Source organism: Plectropomus leopardus, chromosome 1 (genome assembly GCF_026936395.1).
Source record: "Plectropomus leopardus strain MGB_pleo_1.0 chromosome 1, ASM2693639v1, whole genome shotgun sequence".
Taxonomy (NCBI): Eukaryota; Metazoa; Chordata; class Actinopteri; order Perciformes; family Serranidae; genus Plectropomus; species Plectropomus leopardus.
Window position 1 is genome coordinate 2,037,765 of NC_142176.1, and position 14,286 is coordinate 2,052,050.

The 14,286-nt window shown below is 38.7% G+C and overlaps 1 long non-coding RNA gene across 2 annotated transcripts in view; it reads right to left on the reverse strand.

The window, feature by feature from the left end:
* The window catches only part of LOC121942372 (uncharacterized), a 44,530-nt gene that overhangs the window by 25,126 nt on the left and 5,118 nt on the right, over positions 1–14,286 (reverse strand). Inside the window, exon 2 of one of the 2 annotated variants that reach the window (XR_006105802.2) lies at positions 13,621–13,700. The exons of the other annotated variant lie outside the window; for it this stretch is intronic. This is a non-coding gene — a long non-coding RNA (uncharacterized LOC121942372). The remainder of the gene's footprint in view (positions 1–13,620; positions 13,701–14,286) is intronic. 2 annotated transcript variants of the gene reach the window in all.

The following is a 14,286-nucleotide window of genomic DNA, read 5'->3' on the forward strand; positions in this document are numbered from 1 at the left end:
CCATTTGAAGATGCATTATATGTATTCTATTCTGATTTTATTTTATTTTAACATGCATGTTTTATTATGTCTTTTTGTCTTTTGTGTCTTTTGATGTGAAGAACTTGGTACATTTAATTTCTTTCTTGTAAAGCACGTTGAGCTGCATTTCTTATATGAAAGGTACTATACAAATAAAGTTTATTATTATTATTATTATCATTATTATTACTTTCTGACTTGAGGAAGCTCAAATGCTGCCATCCTTCCTTGAAATTGGAGGATGCAACTTCTATTTCCTTCTATTTCCATATCGCCTGTCACAGAGCCTTTGCTTGGTCTTATTTATGTTGGCGAGCTGTCTTTAGTCTCAGACATGACATAGGACATTGAGGACGTTGAGGACATGGTGACGTGGCACGTCGAGCAAGCGAAGTCAAAAGTAGATTACGCCCTCTGTTGGTCAAACAGAGTTCGTAGTTTATTTTTCATTTCAACAAGTTTGAATCTCACATATTTTTTATCGATTTTTAACGGCCTCGCGATTCGTTGTTATCCCTATTGCAGAGTGAAAAAGAGAGAAATGGGGCATGTCTGGCAGCACATTTCTGTTGTTTGAGTTCATTGGCATTTTTTGATTTGAGGTGCATTGCTCATTCTGTTCGTTCTTTCTTTACGTATGCATAAAGCACATTTCCATGACGTTTGTGTTTTGGCTCTTGTGTGCAATTTGTCCCCCAGAACAACAACTGTTATGCCACACAACAATGATTGTTATTCAGCGAGCTGACAGCAGGACGTAAAAATGAATTTTGATGGAAAAGTTTGGGAGAAAAGGATGACATAAGAACAACAACAACAGAGAGGGGGCCGAAAGCAGAGGCAGCGGTCTGCAAACAATAAGAGCAAGGACAAGCATATATGGATAAAAGCTAAGTCTAAGGCGCCAAATCAAAGTAATATATTGCTCTTCGACATCAATACATCATCACAAGGTCAGACGGTGCTGTGAAATGTCTCCGCTGTTTAGTTTGAAGCAGCAGCTGATCTCCAGTCTGCATGCTGGAAAATGACATTTGTGTCCTGAAACATCAAAAACTTTCTTCTTCTTTTCTGTCAATTATTTAAAACATATGAATAAGAAAGTGTTTTCTCTGATTATCAGTCAACACTTCCCACATGAACCTAAATGTAACTTTATATGTGAGTCTTGTAAAAGCAGCAGCTGTTAACAGTGGCTGTGTTTTAGATGAGCCAGCTGGAGGGGAAACTCTGAGGAGAAAAATATCTCTACGGAGTCATTTTCAGAAGCTCAGGCTGTAAAACTCCGTCACACTCACATCCGTCGCTGCTTTTCACCGTCAAATAAAGCGGCTGCTCACTCTTCACACCTGATGCTGCTGCCAGGCGCCTGCACACAGAGAGACGACACAGAGCTGACGATGCTCTCTGTCGTGTCATCAACTCAAACTGCAGGCTGACACTGGTTTCATCACAATACGATATCATATCGGTACTTTTGACAATGATTCGATATTTGCTGATATCACAAAAGTATAAACGCAGCTACGAGAACCTCTGTCATCGAATGTTTTTGCAGAACTCTTACTTCTTTTGTTTTGCATCTTGCATGAAGGCTCATGCACTCCTTGGAAATATTGTATTTACTGTATTCATGAGTTTTATGAGAAGTCATAATTATGAGTGGGATATGGGGAAATTTCGATGATACCTGAGTTGCTGAGTTGTCCTTGTAGCTCTCATTTACTTTTAGTAGAGTCACATTTTTCTATCTGCATCTATAAGCTGCAACAAGCAAGCAAACTTTGACTAAAAAGCAGCCGGGCCAGTATACTAACACTGATAACATTATTTTGTAACAGAGTTGGGGGCAAAAGTCAATGTTTGGTCAGTGGTAAAAAACTTTGTCATTAATTCATGTATTTAATCCAAATGTTTGATTGCTTTAAGTGTAATATGGTATTTACGTTAGCTGCTGTGCATGTAGAGTGATCTAGATTAAATATAAAAAAAAATATATATAAAAAAACAAAATGATATATAAAAATATTAATGAACTGGAAACAGCTATCAACCTCTTGTTCTTTGCATTGAAATGCAACCGTCTTCTTTGCAGCTTCCATGTTGTTCCCACTTTACAACCTCAAAGCTCATGAACACAAGAACGACTTCCCAACTCGGAAACTGCGACGTTCCGACATCCCATGAACGCAGCATTTTCCTCGAGTATATTGAAAACTAACTTTTGCAGCAGATTTCGGACAGAGCGTATGCACCAGAAAAACACCCGTCCGACCAATCTTGAGCAGCTCCATTGAATGCGAGCACACAGATTGGCTGTCACAGCTGTCAATCATGGCAGAAAATCTCCTTTTTGCATAATTTAATAACTCATTTAAATCTGAACTTATCATAAAAACAAACACTTGAACAAAGATCAGGGTGATAAGAGCTACCTTCAGAGACAGAAACCATCTTTGGGAAAAATTTATTTGGCATGCACTTTGAGTTTTTAGTTTGGAGGGGCGGGCTTTATGACCTATACTGCAGACAGACACCAGGGGGCGATCCAGATTGAAAAGTTACACTTTGGGGAAGCTGTCATGTCATCCACCTTTATATACAGCCTATGGTCTTTACCTGTGGCAATTCTCAATGGTGGCGACAAATGGATGCAGACAGACAGGCAGACGCCGTTTTCTTCATTTCATTGTAGGATTTTAGTAGTTTCATCACGTTAAGGTTAAAGAAAGTTATTCAAACTCCAAGAACAAAAGCTGAAGTCACCAAAAATTTAAATTGCACCCAAAACTAAAATATTGTTCTCTGCAGCATCAAAATAAGAGGATGAAGAAATTAAAAAACAGAGGGAAAGTGCAGCGAGGAAGATGTTTAATTTGAGACTAATTCCTCCCTCCTCCCTTTAGACAGCGAGAAGGAAAAAATTAACAAGTGTGAAAATCTGCCCACTTCACCTCCTGAACAATATGTGTGAACAGTGAGAGCTGCGCCCTCCTGTTTCTGTCCTCCAAAATAATGACTCAGCACTGTCAGGATTTCTCTCCTCACTGGAGTGGATTTAGCTAAGCTTTTTCTCTGAATGGGGTGAAGTTGTGTCTCAATTAAAAAAATAACTCAAGGACAGAATGCATGTGTGTGAATGTTAAACTGTCAGCTTCCTAAACAGGTTTTACTCCGAGTGTGTTTGCACATGAGCCGCAGGTAGAGTTACTGTCGTGGTCAAAGTAGAGCAAATGAGGACAGAAGAGAAACCGAGGAAGAGAGAGATAAAAAAACGATATTAGAGAGAGATAATGAGATTGAGATAATGACATGCAGTCACAGCCCGTTCACCCTGCTGCCGCCTGACTGGTGATACAGAAGAATCTGCTGCTAAACCACCAGACTACTGAGCAGCTTCTTTCCTCAGGGGGTGAGACTCCTCGCCTCACCCTCAATACTCCACCATGAGAAATATCATTTGTTTTTATTTTCTTGTGTGCATACATAAATTACGGCTTGCATTTTGTTGTGCAACCTTGTGTTGTAAAATGACAATAAATTAACCTTGGAAAAGATAAAGAGAGAAATAAAAGAGAGAACTAAAGAGATAAACAGCCTCTTTCACTCATATGTGCAAAACAAAAGAAGTGCGCAAGCACAAATACTGGCTGAGTCAGTAAATGATTGTTATTGACACGTTCCATCATTGTTATTGTTCAGAAAAAACTTGTTGTTGTTGGTGTTTTACGTCACACGAGAGGCAGACACATTTGTGTTAAACATCACGCATCTTTTGGTTCTGCTGGAACAAATTTAAAATCACTCAACATTTCCTGAATCACAGAGCAGGTGAATTTCAACATCTTCCACTTATCATTTCAGACACACAGCAAAACTTAACAGACTAATTTAGAACACTGGACATAGATCATTGTATTGCATAAATGTCTGAGGCTTTTTGGGTTTTTTTTCACTTTACAAACTACAAAACGTCACATCCACTATCAAGCAGTCAGAGGCTTACTGGACTCTCTCTCACCTAACACTGAAGCTCTGTGGTGCACAGTGTTTCTCTCACCTGAAACGCTGAAAACTATCGGGGGCACAGTCTCCCCCCATCTAACTGAAGCTCCGATTATTTGCTGTTGATTAATGCCGAGGCTCCAGAGCCCTGAAAATGGTATTTGGGTCATCCCTAATACTGTCAAGTTCTTTTCTCAGTGTGTTGAGTTTTCACAAGAAGCTCCAAAGATCTAAACCAGCAGCAAAAATAGCCACACGTGTCCGTCTGTGCTTCAAGGGAATTAAAGACAGCAAGGTGGATGTGAATGTTTCTCACATTTATAACAAAGACAATATCTGCAGGGCTGCCCCCTGAGAGTCCCAGACTCCAATCATCAGTCCGAGACCCCTCAGGTGACTAAAGCCCCATTTCCACTGCACAAAAACACACCAATACTCACCAACATCCGGCTTTTTAATGTGATGTAGAGCTCTGATCAGGCCCAAAAATATCAACCACCCTCACACACGCTCACTGACAACTCATGCATGTTGGTGACTGGCAAAGAGTTGGGAGATGATGGTTGGCCAAAACAAAGGGTCGCTTCATGATCAATTATTAAGATAGCTATGTTTTTAACTAAAACAGCCACAAATCCTCAAACTATTCCATGTTTAAGCATTTTTTTTATATACTGTTTTGTCCAATTATCAAGATGAGCATGTTTTTTGACTAAAAATTGACAAAATTCTTTGATCTACAGTACTTGGTTCATGGCTGGACTGCAGGCTGCAGCGAGATAAAGTGGGTAAAAACATCAATAAATAGAATTTAAACAAGCAGAAAAAGAAAGCATTTATAGATTTAGCCTACTGAGCCATTAACAAAACAATCACAAAAAACACGAAAAAATTACCACAAGATTAAGGGAAAATGACGAAATAAACATAATCTCAGGAAGTCTACAATATCAACCGGCATCTGCTCAGATATAGAGCCGCGAGGAGGACGGCGCAAAACCGTGCTGCAGTTGTGACGTCATCGAAACACTGCCGATAGAATCAAGGCGTAACAGTCAAATATCCGTATTAAACAGCCAAACCCAATAGGACTGATGTAAGTCTGAGCCGGGTTCCACCATAGATATCAGGTCATATTTTTTAAGCCGACGCTCCATCATAAATGTAAACTGTAAATGCACCATGTGTGGAGATGTTTGGAGGATGTGTTTCCATGGTAACAGTTGAGTGCTGCTAGCGCTGATTGTGTGTGCATTCAGCATCGGGTTGTTTCAGCTTTTTAAAACTGTTTACGAGAGAGAGCAAGGACGCCAAGTCTCTGCCTTCTCCTCCTCCCTGCCTGCTCTTTAATCCCATCGAGCTGCTTCTCCATCATCTTTGTTATTTCGGGGAGGATTTTATCTGACTCGCTCGGGGCCATCCTCCAGCAGGGCGAGAGTTAGTTAGAGAGCTCCCTCCACCAGCAGCAGCACCTCTGACAGATGAGGAGGTGGAGGTTTAGGATGGCCAGGAGCCAGAGCTTCTCCTGGATCCATCAGTGGCGGTGGGCTGCCTGTCACATCGCTCGAAATTTATCACGAGAGAGGGAAAACAAAAAATAATTCTGACTCACAAGAACATAGAAAATGTTTGGTATGATGCTGACCTGAAGTGAAGCAATAATATAATCTTGATCTTTTCTATTTCCACCTCCGAAATAATAATCACAAACATGCCAACAGCAGCAAAATGCAAAAGATAAAATCATCATTAATTAAAGTCAAATAAATTAGATCTTACTCCTGTTGGTGAGCAGGAATTGTTTTATATTGATTCAGGAGGGTTTCTGTGTGTCGATGTTGGCAAAGTTACAGGATCTTTTTTTCAGCTCCCTTCCTAATCATTAAAACAACTCTCTGTTAGGTAAGTATTACAGAAAAAGGTGTTATCGACTTATTCAGGTTCAATAGTTGGAAGTTTGTTCACAATTCAGCTCTGCAGTGAGGTGCAGAGCTGCATTTAAAACTGTTTTTACAAAATGCCATCAGCTTTACAAAGCTTTGTCCTGAGTGAAATAACAGCCTATAAGTTAGGCTGATAATACTAATTTTAAAAAAGAAAATGGGTTTTAAATTAATCTGCAAAGTCGCAAAGTGTTCATAACAGAAATTGTCACCAATGATTTTCCAGATGGTTTCATCTCTCATCAGTCCCATCCCTAGTGGAAAATGTTGAATTTGTAAGTTTTTGCAAAACACAAATATATTGAATTTTTATGTTTCATCTGTATCATATCAACATTTTTAAAGTGACATATATCCGAGCTGACTTTGTCAACAGGTGGTAGAGGGGATGGTGGACACCTGTTACGCTGCAGACCACTGTTCAGCAAGTTGGGTTTTTTTTTTACAATCTGCTTTCCTATTTCCTGCCCAGATGGCACCATGAAAAGAGGTAGTTTTTTTTAATTGAGTCATCGCTGTGTTTCCAGTAGGGAATGAGCCCCCAAACCAGCTGTTTTCAAGCCAAAACATGATCTTTTTCTGAACATAACCAAGTTGTTTGTGTCTAAACCTATCCTGGGCTCCAGAGATTCACCATTAATCTACAGCGACTTGTGCCCTAGAGCTTCACTGTCAGGTGAGTGAGGGAGAGACTGTGTGCTTCATGGCTTCACCGTCAGGTGGGAAGAAACTGTGTGCCTGACATGAGGAGGGGGAGGTCAGGGAGAGATGGGATCCTGACCCCCAACAGTTTCATTGTTTTAGGTGAGAGAGAAACACCGAGCGCCACGGAGCATCAGTGTTAGGTGAGAGAGAGCCCAGTGTACCTCCAACTGCTTGACAGTTTTGTGACACTAAATTAGTTTCTTAAATTTGGTTGTGCATCTGAAATGACAGGTGTCCTCATTTTAAGGAAGATATTGAAATTCTCCTGCTCTGAGCTCAGGACAGATCATCACTCGGGTGAACTGTGGGGGGCTCACACGTTTGTGTTTGGGTGCTGCTCACACCAACACAGAAATGGCCCCATTTAGTTAATGAACTGTTAATGACTATTGGGTAAAATAATCATTCCTGTCACTGTGTGTGTACCAGGCGTAGCAGCAGGATCACAAACACTGAAAAGGCATTCGTCTTCTGCAAAAGGAAAGAAAAAAGAATATCCAAATGCCTAAACTGAGAACCGAATACCTACCCATTAAACGAAAACCCAAATATCCGAATACTTGGGTCCAGCCCTAAACAATCTTTAACCTTGCTATGAAAGTAATTTATTTAACTGTATACTTGAACACTGTAACCGTTTTTATTAAACTTTTTTATAATAGTAGTCTTTGTAACTCTATTTTAAGGCAGCAGCTACTTTATTTTTAACCATAGTTGATTTAGTAGTTTAGAGATGATTTAAAATTATCAAGATATATATTGTGCAATGCAATATAGCCAAAAAACATTGTGGTATAATTTTAAAGCCATATTGCCCAACCCTATATCGAACCCTACGAGACATTGTGCACCCAAATGACCAAATCAACCTCGCTGTGACCTCTGAGCAGAACAAGACAAGAGTGAGGGCTGGGGTATGAAATAATCACTTTAAATCGTTTTAAATTCTGTTCCTATTGCTGTTTTCTCTCCATCAACATCAAGCACGTCTATGAAGCCTTCTCATGTCAACCCATCTGTCCACCACAGACGTCATGGCCTCTGCTATCTATTCAGACTGTATATTAACTATGACTCAGATCCGCCTGGCTGCTGTTACTTGTTTTTATATACTGAAGCTTTTCTGAGTTATTTTTCTACATTTTCACAGCACACATTAGTTTAAAACCCTCTGGGGGGGGGGTTCTGTTGCTTTCACTTTATTAAACGTCACACTGTATTCACTGGTCCCTCTGACCCACTTTCTCTTTGACACGTTTATTTTTTAAGCTGCTGCCTGAAGTCACTGAGCGAGGGGCGCTTTGCTAACAGGTAGGCTCTCCCTGTGCAGTTTAACATTATTTAGATTTAGGTGTTAATGCAAGAGAAATTAAGTGCTGTGGGTGGTGCAGCTGTAAGATAAAAGACAATAATAGTGGGTGTTTGCTGTCACTCATCCTCCCCAAAACTGTCCAAACAGAAGAGAGAGGCGGCACACTGAGCCGTGCAGATTGTACCATCAATATTTTAAACCTGGCATCCTCTGAGTGAGGCCCCTCCGCTGATTTGTTGGTATGTGAGAAAATGGATTCTGAAAACCGTGTGACATCTGGGAGACGGCAAAAATTGAAGCCTGCTATCCGCTGCGCTTTGTTGTGGAGAAAGAGGCTTGAAAATTGAAAGGCACTTTGTGTACCTCTGCTGCTGTCCGCCTGCTGATGGCTACATTCATCAATCACTTATCTGCCTTGACAAGGACTTCACTGAAGACTTCATTACTTGACATCAAAATAGTAGCCATTCTGCCTCAACGTGCAAACTCTGCAGCTCAGGCTTTTTTAGTAGTGCAGCTGCTGCTGGAGAGGCGAGGAGATGAGATGCTGATAATACACGACTGTACAGCGAGACATAAAAGTCGGCAACATGCGGCAAACTTTCAACCACTGAACATTTGACTGTTTGTTCATTCAGGCACAGGACGGTCCAATAGGTATTATTGTTGCTGAAAATTGTCTTAGTTTAAGGAGCTGTGTGCTGCTCTGCTTTAGAGGAAACTACCTGATAACACTTCTGATCAGGTATGTTAGGGGATTGTCCCGTATAAAAAAATTAAATGCACTGACCCTCATTGTATCAATACAAGATGTGATTTGTCATGTATTTTCATGCACAAATCGTTCATTCGAATTTTGATAGGGACAATTCTGTCTGCCTAAAATATTTGTGGGCCCTACTACATGGCCCTACTGGCGATATGCAAACCTACACCCTTGCATCACTGTCAGTTTTTACTCAGCCATCTCATCACAGTGGAGGACGGGCGGGACAAATAGCACAAAAAGACCAACCATCATATCTGCACGTACAAGTGCTGAACAACAATGGAGGAGAAATAAGTCAAATAAATCATATACTGGAGGATATATTAATGTATACTTCCTCAAAATCGTCACAAAATCTCACATAGACTACAATGAAAAAAATAAGACTTTGAATTAACGTTGTTACATCTATTGTTTTTAGTATTTCCCAAATAAAAAAAAAGTTTAGTTTGAACAAACTAAATTTTTCAAGTATGTTAAATCAAAAACATCTAAATTAAACCAATGCACATTTTTACATATAATCAAGTCATGATTTCTATTTGAAGCTTTCTTTGCAGTTTGCATCAACTTATATTTTTTATTTTAGCTGAAGTCAAGCTAAAAAATATAAGTTTTTCTGGGTGTCATTCTGGGCTTTTTCCTTGAAATTTGTAATTTTTACTATTTTTCACTTGAAAATCAGTCATGTCATATGGAGAAAATACATGCTATTTCCACTAGGTGCACTGTCACAATTACTGCTGCTGCTAAATTGGTATAAAAAAAAAACCTAAATAAACAAAGAAAATCATATGACTTAATAATAATTTCTAAAGCTTGATTATGAAAAGTGCATTTTGTGCGCAGAGCAATACAAGTGTCTGTAATGTTAAGGGGACCCTAAGGGTTAACCACATCAAAGTTGCTACACGCAGACACTGGGAAAAGCAGGAATCTTTCCAAACATCGGCGTTACATTGTTCCCTCGCTGGTTTTGCAGGTAAACACCTTTTCTCTATGTTTCTGTTGTGTGTTAACTAGCAGCTGAGCCAGTTTCATGTTTTAGTGATGGTGAGGGGAGATATTCTGTCAGCTCATATTTGTCCCAGTTTCAGTTTTAAAGGAATGCTCTCATGTTTTCAGCATCAAATACTCATCACATATAGACTTGAAAAGGTACATGGAGTCAAAGACTGACCCAGTTTCACAATAACACAACGTCTCTGGAAACTTCTCAGTCTGCTGTGAAATACGCTCCTCTGCCGATGTGCTCGCTAGTTTTTATCCTGTCAGTTATTATTCAGTTTTAGTCCTGTTACGTTTTTTCATACTTAGGCATATTTTAGTTGTCTAAAAATCCAGGCATTTTAGTCTTACCTTAAAGAAAATTGTCAGTATTTTAGTTCCAGTTGATGAAAACTGTTAACATTTTTGTCATTTTTAGTCGTCAAATTATATCAAACATTTTAATCAATCTAGTCGAAAGCCAAAACCAACATTTTTGGCTTTTTAACACATCTGCATTTGTAGAGCAGCCAATGGGAACGCCCTCTCTCTGAATCCCCCGTCAGTAGATTTTCTGAAAGCTGACGACAGAGTCCAGAAGAGAGGCAGAAGTCTAGTTTTCTCTCAAACCATTTAAATTACAATATGCTCCAAGGTTATTATAGGATTTTTGCACAATATAACCAAAATTATTCTGCCTGCCCTCAGATTTAAAGAACTCATCCAGACATAAAACATGTTCTGATTTGCATATTTATTTCAAACCAAGAGAAGATAAAAATCAAATTTATTTTGAGGGAAATTGCTGAGCAGTTTCCCTCAGGATCAATAAAGTTTTAAACGGTTCAACAGCTGGCCCGGGGTCCATTACTCTCTTTAAAACTATCATAAAACAATGAGGGCTGTAAACACAATAAAACATTAAAATCCTGACTGGGCTCACTGTGAGCTGCTGGTGTCATCCTGATATCACACACGCTGTACAGGAAACACAACTGAAATTAGAAATCTAAAATTTTGCCTCCTCCTCTGGTCAACTGACATAAAACGATTTAATCAAAGTTTTCTTTTTAATTACCTTTTAGTCTTGTCTATTTTTGTTAACAATATTGCATATTGATATACTAACAGTATGTGTTGTTTTGTCTTAGTGAAAAAAAAGTTGTTGACAAACATGTTTAGTAATAATTTTAAGGCTGAAAAAAATTTGATTAATTAAAATAAACACATAAAATATTATTATTATTATTATTATTATTATTATTATTAATAATAATAATAATAATAATAATAATAATAATAATAATAACAAAAATTAACACTGGTGCTCAGTATGTTCCAAAATGTCTTATTTTAACTAAAATGTGGATAAATGCACAACTTCTGTTTGGCGAGTAGCTGCTTGTTTTGTTTTTTATAACCAGTTTGAACCAGTTATTTTTCCTGCTACATTATTAATTACTTATTATCACCATCATCATTAATAACAACTTAAATTTGTCAAATTTTTGTGTCACATGTACAATTGTAGTCTTTTTTATGTTCAATCAAAAAATGAAAAATAAAGTTATATATTTAAAAAAAGTTAAAAAGCTCAGACAGTTGATCAATACAATAATCTGCGTCTGTTAAATTTTGTGGTGCGTTTGAAATGATATCCTTAAATATGAGATATTAATATAAGATGTTAAAATGCACCTGCTCTGTGCTGAAGGAAAGGGGCTTTTCTGTATGAAATATTTCAGCCGTGATGGTTTCACTCATTGAACTGTTCATCATCGGGGAGTGTTTATACAATCTGCTGGCAGGTTGATGTTGTTTTGATTTTATGATGTATGCAAATCACATCCTATTCATATGTGGGTTTGAAATCCAATCAGATCAAATTTCCTGAGGGTCTCAAACTATATCTCAAACTGTCCTTCAGAGAGACACACAAGACGTCTCATCCAGACAACAACACCACGGAGGGACAACGTTTACACTGTGATCACTAAACGCAGGTAAACAAATGCACAGATCCAACCTGATTAACACGAACGACCCAACTGCATCTCAGAAACTAATTTGTCTGCGTGAGTGAGTCAAGGACAGAGACAAAGACGGAGGCAACAGAGATTTAGCTGGCAGGGAGACCAAAACAAAAGCTAGATAGAGCAGTTATGAACGTGAAGGTCAAAACATGTGAGAGGCTGATGCTTTAATGCATCTCATCATCATCTCATCTAAATATCTGTCTCTCTTCTTTCAACAGTGTTTGATGCAGCGTCACTGCAAAACCGCTCCCGTCTCATCAGTCATATCGTCTATCATACGGCAGTTAGTTCTGACCCAATCTGACCGGACGAGCTGGTCCAAGACGAATTTCCCCAAGTGAATCATACCGTATGGTATCGTATCGTATACCAATTATTAATACTTAATTAGACCCATAACCAATATTTGGAACCGACATGCATTTCAAATAAAAATGAAAATATTTGTCAAAATTTTGAATCTGGAATATAACAAACTCCAACACAATACTTTGTTTAAATGCCTTGAGCAAATGTTTCATGAAAACTAAAACTTTCAACATCATATACAGCAAGTTCCCAGCAACTTGTTTTTATAAAGTCAAGTAAGAACTTTTTAATAAAAAATGAATGAATAAAAATGACTCCCTGAGGTCTTACAAAGTCAGAGTTCCTTCCTTGGTGTTGGTTGAGTGTTATACGCCCATTTTGTTATTAATTAATTTTATTGGCAATTATTTAAATAAAACGCCAATACAGATAATCAGCAAAATGCCAAATATCGGCCCCAATAATCGTCCAGGCTACAATCTGTCGACCCCTACTCAGGAAAAAGTTACTTTATGAGTACCACAGGCAACAGGCCGTGATTAATCAAGTATATTCGATATATTGCTCATCCCAAAGCTACAGAGTGGTGGGATCAGTCCATTCACATTACAAAAACAAGTTCTCTCCTCACGTGTCCAATCTAAGTCCAAATCCATGCAGACAGTCTCATTTTCAGTGTCTGACGCCTGCAGCTGGACCAACCTGTCAGACTCAGGAAAGTCCTACTTCACTTATTATTTTCTGAATCCTCGTAAAGTGTTGCCGCTTAACAACATCAATGCGCTTTTCGAACGTTCGAACGCTCACAAGGTGACGACGCTTTAAGTCTGCCACCTCCTCCATAAACTGCATTTACCAACATTTCCTCCCTCAGCTCTGAGCGCCGCTTCAGTTCACACGAAGACTCCGCCAGGAAAACTGGGACGATGGTTTCTTTGATAATCTGGGGTTTATGAATTTCAAAGCGGTCGGCGTTTTACTTGTCTCCTCAATTTTAGGCAGCAACCGCCACCTGTCACCATCTAACAATTTGAGGAAATGCTCCGTGTCCTTGGGACAAAGTCAAATTATTGACTGTATTGTGGTAAATTTGCATTCAGAGGGGAAAATGGGAAATAAATTACCTCCTGCTAGTCATTCTCCAAAATGAATAATAACTGATTATGGAAGGAGAAAGTGTGTCATTTCTCCTCGCTTTTAATTTGCCGGTTGCCAAATTTCTTCAAAAAGAAACAAATATGGAAAATCAACAAGGAACAAAAGAAAACTGAAGCAAACAACAAAAGTCATGAAGAAGAAAGAGCACAAAAGGTCCAAAGCATCAAAGCTGGGAGTAAAGAAAAAAACAAAAAACTGAATAAGAGCAAACAGACAAAAGCAGGCGGAAATGCCAGCCACTATCACAGCGAATGTCATTTCTGTTTGCTGTTAGATCTGCTCTCTCTTTGTGTGTTTGCGTGTCGTCTCTCTGTGTGCTTTCACTAACAGACTCTCCACACATCTGACACAAACACAAACCACTGAATTTCTAACCTTTTGTCGTCTTGAGGCTGTCGAACGAGCCGGAGAGCTCTGGGGGATCTGAAGTCTCCAGTTCAGACATCAGAAGGAAACTGAGCAACAAAGAGCCCGAATTACAAAGTGTTTCAGACATCAGGTTTTTCTGTTAAAATACAGCCAGTGAAACCTGCTCTGGACATTTTTGGAGAGTTTTAATGTCACAATGAAGTTTAGGGACTAATAAAATAATTTGCATTGTTACAGCAGCAATGTGTGTACAAGATACGCAAGCAAAGGAAAAAAACATGTAACCAGAAAATGCACTTCCTGCATAACATGCGTGTGGATGCTTAAAGCTGAAATGGATAAAAACCATGGCTGAAAACGGTGAAATATATTGCAAATTGCCACAAATATCTGAAAAAGTGGCAAAAATGAAAGATGAACTGCTTAAACTAAAGAAGATACCAGTTTAACTGGAAGAATGTCAAAGGAAGAAGTTGATGTTAACTGAAAAGGTTAAAAAAAAAAAAGAAAATAAAGATTTAGATAACAATAGTGTGACTGCTGACACCATTATCTGCATGTACACAGGAAGCACTCTGAAAGATAACAGAATAAACTATTTCACATGACCGAATGAGCGACAGGCCAAATTTAACTACAACTATCCATGAAGTCGTCCTCTCTGATAGATAT